The sequence below is a fragment of the Diadema setosum genome, chromosome 1, assembly GCF_964275005.1.
Source record: "Diadema setosum chromosome 1, eeDiaSeto1, whole genome shotgun sequence".
In the NCBI taxonomy this organism is placed as follows: domain Eukaryota; kingdom Metazoa; phylum Echinodermata; class Echinoidea; order Diadematoida; family Diadematidae; genus Diadema; species Diadema setosum.
The window spans coordinates 50,588,302-50,595,354 of record NC_092685.1 but is presented as its reverse complement, the minus strand read 5'-3'; positions in this window follow the sequence as shown (position 1 = coordinate 50,595,354).

Sequence of the window (7,053 nt, the reverse complement as noted above, 5' to 3'; positions counted from 1 at the left end):
GTCTCCATGGACACAAAAAGGTTGAGAAGAAAAGATCAAACATTGTTCTTTCCCGCCTTTTCGGCCCCCAAATCTCGAGTTGACGAGATCTCACATCATTTCTCGCCTTGTCGCCTCTTCGGACCCAATATGTCAAAATGACAAGATCCAAAATCCCGCCTGCTCGCTTTCTCGCAACAAAGGATTGGAGAAGATGGGATTTAACAGATCGCCAACTTGGCCGGACTAAAAAGGTCGAGAAGGCGAGGACTATTAGCGCGGCTTCTCGGCGACACTTATGCGGTTCCCTACGTTCACATTCATCATCCACTGGCTGCTGGTAAAGTAAAGGATATCATCCAACATGTTCAAACACGTCCAAAGTGGTCTACAAAGTGGTCTTACAGCAGAGCGCCAAAGTACAGCGAGGAGAGTCTACATGGTGTGTCATTCTTTACAAGGTACATACACTCATCTATAAATGTCATTAACATTCGGGCAACTCCTGAACAGCAAGCTGACCGGTGGTCACCGTGGTGATGCAGTCTTTCTCTTCTCCAATTCGATCAAACAATTTTTCTCATTTTATGATTTTTCCCCTCAATGTAGGAGATTTTAAGGTTTGGTTCAGGCTCCATACAGAAGATTGATTTAGGATGATAAATCATATAACTATTTTCGTTTGTAATTAGAGCTGGAGTAATTGCTCGATTGTTTGGAATAAACAGTGTAACTTATGATTAATATATATATATATATATATATATATATATATATATATATATATAATATACATAATATACAAATATAAATATGGAATATATATATTTATTTATTTATTTAATGAACGGTTCTTGTCACAAACTGTGTTGGATTTTTTTTTCACAATGACTGATAATCATTAGTAAATTGTGTGATTTTATGTGATTGTAAAACGATAAAATATATGATAAAAAAACTCAAACAATTAATTCAGTTCGAAGACATAGCCATTTTTTAAACTCTGTGATCTTACAGAAATTTCTTTGTCACCGCCTAATAATGTGTACAATACACCATCATGCTCTGATGCTGACAGAAATTAGACCTACATCCCTTTGCGCTTTGCGTCCAGTGGAAAGGAGAATATAATATAGATGATGACTGGCGAGGGAGGGAACATACCGAACGTTCCACCCGAAGGGTTTGAAATGCTATTGAGGGAGGTTATAAGTCCCGAGACGAAGTCGAGGGACTTATAGCCTCCCTCAATAGCATTTCAAACCCTGAGGGTGGAACGTTTGGTACACGTTCCCGACAACAAAAGTCATCATCTGTTATATTATATGGGTTAGTCAAATACATCAAATACGTCAACGTCAACCACCAGCACAACGCACTCGATCGTTCGCGCAGAGCCAAATTCACTGTGCGCGGGTCCTTCTGTGCTTTGTTACGTGAAAATGTTTTCCCATGAGAGAAGATTACAAAAATGTTCTCCCATGGGCGAACATAACCAATGTTCCTCCATCACGTGACTTTGTTTAGCCAATCACTATTCGGTATTTGACTAACCCATTTAATATAACGAAATGATATCAAAAGGTAAAAAAACTATTACCCCCCCCCCCCCCACACACACACACACTTTCAAGGTTAGGCGTCCCTTACGTTATTTAGCACTAAAACAATTCAGTGACATAGAATATTGAGAAGTTATAGGTTCACCACAGCAGTCGGGCTTTACAATCATTGAATGTTGACAGGTGTAAGCGTGACCGTTCTCTAAGGATACATCATGTTTGAATAACATACAAAAATGAGCATCATTTCAGTTTATCTAGAGTGTGTTGACTGAGCTCGGTGATAACAAAACAAGAACAGTATCACCAACGTTAAATAATTTATGATTATGACGTGCATTGTTTACACATGACTCGATATCATAAGATAACACGTGCTTACCGCCTAAACTCTCCTTTGGATCCGATGTGATGCACATGTTATGTTACACATTACCGTGTAGGCATACGCACGCATGTAATCGAGATCGTACAAATTGGTCAAGTGTAGATAAAGACAAGAAGTACCTTTCTTTCCGTTAGTGCGCCCCTCGCAAAATGAATCAGCATCAGATCTCTTCATATACACTCCACATATACACGAAACGGACCTTGATCTTCTGTATAGTAAATAAATACTATAGATTTAAAAAAAGACCAACCATTCATAGACCGTAACGCCGAGAATCTCGTTTGGTTGTATTTTACATCGTCCTATTCATCGGTTTACTAATGATGGCTTTCTTTGTTGTTGTTGTTTTTTTTTCCTATAAAATATCCCCGATGCTTGTCTCAGTGAACAAAAAAAAAAAAAAAAAAAAAATCTTCTGCAGGCGAACTGGATTGTATTGCTGTAGAAATATATGAACTATACCTTGATACTTTAGGCCTTTATTTAGGAGAAAAACAGACACACAATCCTTTCCACCGCACCACCACAACTACGTGACTGTTATATGCAAATCAGAGAGGTGATGATATCTTCACCTCATAAACCTTTATACATTGACCTGTACGCACGTCCCCGCAAAATTTCCTTTAATAAATTATAGAAGAAATACGTAGTCGTTGTCAAATCACTGACCAAAATTATTATGGTTATAACGTTTTCTTTTTCCACACAAGTGTGCTATAGATCTGCAACGCGAACGCTAAGACGACGCAAATCAGGCCCAAAATTGTGTTCTGCACATTCGCGAGACAGCCGTTTTCATTGTCCAACCCGGGAAGTTGCATCGTTAGCGTTCGCGTGGCAGATCTAAAGCTCGTTAATGTAAAGATGATATCTAATGATCGTCACCTAACGTACACTCTGTTATATCGTTGTAAATCACTATCACCTTTTCTCGAAAACATGGGATACTTGGAAATTCCATAACTTTCTTTTTATTTGTCGTTTTTGTCTTGTCTGGTTTGGTTTGATGACGCTTTTATCATTCCGTGCGTTTGATTTTACTGTGCTCAATAAAGACAACCATAGAATGAACATGATAAAGCGACAAGTTTATAACTTTGAGATATGACATCGTGGCTATACCATTTGTTTTTATTCTTAATATAATATGATAATATGATATAGTATATGATATAACATAAAATGATATAACATGATCTGATATAAAAAATAAAATATATCATAACATAATACGAGACATCATTATAACATGATTCTTGTATGAGAAATACTTTACGCACGTTTTTTTCTTATCTTTATATGACTTGTGCACACACACGCACACATGCACACCCATTTATGAGACTCGCTTTGAGAATGACTTTTGTGTGTGTGTTTGGCACATGCAGACATGATTATACAGAAAGAAGAAGAAAAAAATAATTACAAAGTAAGCAATCAGACAGCGTAGTTTCTAACCTTCGATATCACAACCCAACAGATAATTAACGACAATGTGTAAACAACAAATCAGAAACTAAATAAAAAAGAAAATGATAATGATTATGGATATCCTCATAATGGGAAACTGCCATATTACGCATAACTCCGAAATCGGCTTTCGTATGACAGTGTGAGTAATCACATCCTTTTGGGGTAAAACTCTTCGTCAGAGTAGTCAGTCTGTTTGTTTGTTTTTGTGTTCATACTCCTTGAACATCGATCAAATAATATAGGAAATTCATATGCATTGTATGCATAATATACTCCTTCTTATATACTTGAAGTGTATCATGATTCAAAAACAACCCCCGCCCTTTTCCATCAATTTTAACTGTCATCATCCAGATTGTCAAAAAAGAAGAAGCAATTTTCAGTCTTTTTCGGTCTCAGTGAATATTACATTCCTCATGCAAGAAGAATAGAATAACACGTTAATCCAGAATACCATTTTTAAAGACACCTCGCAAAACAACGTCCATAAAATTAGCACTATTCATGGCTTATAAAAACATGTGTCATGATCATGAAATAGAGAAAATAGGCCAATCGGACATTTAGATGGGTCTTTTTCCACACACACACATACACGCGCGCACACACACACACAAACAAACAAATACACAAACATAAACACACATTCAATCATACACTTCCTCACTGATGATGTGGTTTCATTGACTTGTGATGTTGAATGGTGATTAACTTGTGATGTTTGTTAGCGCCGGTTTGAAGGACCATTAACATTTGCAGGCCTAAAGAAACATCTACACACAATGCGGTAAGTGTCGAAACCGTTTATTGCCCGAGAATATCAGATCGGAGCTGGAAGATAGTTTGGATCAATTCCACAATACTAATCATATATAAGCTATTTGATTCTCGTGATCGAAACGTCTTGCAAAAATAAAATATCCAGCGTCCCACCAACACCAGTTGGCCAGAGATATCGAAGACCTGCCCGCCTACCCTGTCTGCATGGTCTACGCTATCACACGCTGTTAAGTTCCTGTTTCAACGCGTCGGGTGCGTCTGTTGTTTTCGTTTTTCGTTGGCGTTCCTGGCGACCATCGTGATGATTCTGTCCACAGACAAGCGGAAATTTACACCCAGGTTAGCTGACACATGTGTTTACATCTGATTCAGAAACAAATTTTAGCATCGTTTACTCACTTTGAGTGTGACTCGTAAAAACACATCATCCTATACCACTCAAAACAACACCGGCGAGATGAAGCGTCATGCAAACGTTGCTTTGCTGCTCAATAATTAATGAATTGCTTTTCTGGTTATAAAATAATTATCATCTATGAATGTATGAATTAATGCATGGATGTATCTATATATATATCTCATAATGATAAATGATATAGTATGTAGGGCATATACACACATACACACATACATACATATATACATACATGAGATTCTGTGGTTTGTTGTTTGGTTTAAGTTTGGAAGCCTATGATATATCGAATTATCGTTGAATGATGCATGCGATTGTGAATGTGTGTGTCCATGTGCGTAATGTCCTTCATCTACACTATATTCCGCTTTCTCCCATTTTCTTTCTGTCTGTTAATTTCCCTCCCTTCAGAGACTTATTCAGTATAAATCATCAGCAATTTGATTAGTTCTTCTCAGCAGCACACACACACAAAAAAAAAACAAACACACACACACACAAAAACACACACACAAATCTTCTATTCTTGTTTGATAACATAGACACATCGTCGTGCACCTTCCACACTGTGTCAGTTCTTGTTTCGGTTCACTTTACGAATGCTACTCTTCATTGCTAATATGTTTTCCTTTTGTTTGAAACTGCGTTACATGCATTTCTCAACTTGCTCTAAATTTGAATAATGTATATTCACTTCGTCTCTCGTATGTAAAATAAGTTGAAAAGGAAAACAAAATCACACCCGCATGCAACCAGCAGAATTTATGTTACTTTTCAGCAGCAGCACTGCGGTTTTCCAAATCGCTCAATTTGACGCTTGACAACCACAAATCACTCTTGTATGATAATGTTCTGAAGCTTTGAGAAATTGATGATATTAAGAATATCCAGCAATTAATCATCAATGGCCTATCATTGTTATTGCGACATCATTTTGTGATGTACTATGAAGAGCCAATGTTGTTCCGTATGCCAGAGTTCCAATATCATCATTACTAAGTTTGGGATGTCATATTATAACGTTCTCTGACATCATCAAAACAATGTTATCATTCACGTCAAATGCACTGAATAAGATGTTACTCGATGGAATATGCTATGTAGTATTATTTTCATTACTTTATTAGGAAAAACTTATGTGTATTCAATTTATAACAACGCATGTATATGTAATTGATGTCAAGGAACTGAGAAAAAAAAAACTAATAGAAACTGAAACTAAAAAACTAGTTTTTTAGTTTCAGTTTCAGTTTGATTTCATTTCTACATTTTTTTTTTTTAAATGGAAATCATCATGAAAATGGCAACTCGTGTATCTGAAAGCAAAATAGGAAAAAAAAAAACCAGTACTATACATTCATAGTATATTAATCACCACGATCTTTAAAGCTTAAACATAACGACAATGAGACAACGATATAGTTCTTTCCAGGCAAAGAGGAAAAAATGCAGGATCCTGCTATACAGAAGAGAGTTTTAAATCAAACATTATTATCCAAAAATTTCATAAAGTGGGGAAAACATAAACGCCTAATGAGCTGGTAAATATGTGTTATATATATATATATATATATATATATATATATATATATATAAAGGTGTTGGGTTAATTTGTAAATTTTATGAAAATGATATGTAAAAGAATATGTAAATTATCACAGAAATAAAACAAAAGGAAAAGAGATAACGAGATAACGAGATGATGATAGTTATGTACAATTACATTACCATCACTGACTGAAGGTGTTATAAAGTTCTTCGGCGTAAAGACATACCATCCCTTTTGCATGCAAATTTTTGAAAATTTAGTGAGAACACTTAGGTATTGAAGAAAACACTATTTGGAAACTTCCTGTAAATTTTGAACTCAAGAGGGTCTTGAGCTTGGGTCAAGAGGGTCTTGAACTCAAGAGGAGGATTAGTATAAGCAGCGGTGCCTCGTATACAGAATACGTTACGGTGAACATTTGGTGCATTATTTGAATTTTAACGGCTAATAACCTTCAAATATCACAGAAATGTTATAGCTTTACAATAGTCTTGTCATTCTGGTGGAATGTATCATGTTCTGTGCTATTTGGGAAGGAATGCAAAAGGGATGGCCCATCTTTAAAGTCACAATTTTTCCTTCATCCCGTCTGTTATTTCCTGCTGAAAGTTATAATTTTCAGCCCCTTACTACTCATTCTATTTTCTATTGATTTTCTTTTTCTTATATACTTCTCCTTTTTTCTTCTCCTTTCTTCCCTTTTTTCTTTATAAATTGCACGTTTAAGGAAATTAACAGGATTAGAAAGCTCCAATCGGATTAGCATGTTTCAGTTTCAGTTTAAGTTTGATATCATTTCTGCATTTTTTTTTTTCATGAAAATCATACCTTACGGTACATAGTATAGTGTATTTTGAACAAAAATATACATAATAAATTCATAGTTTTGGATATCTCGGCCATT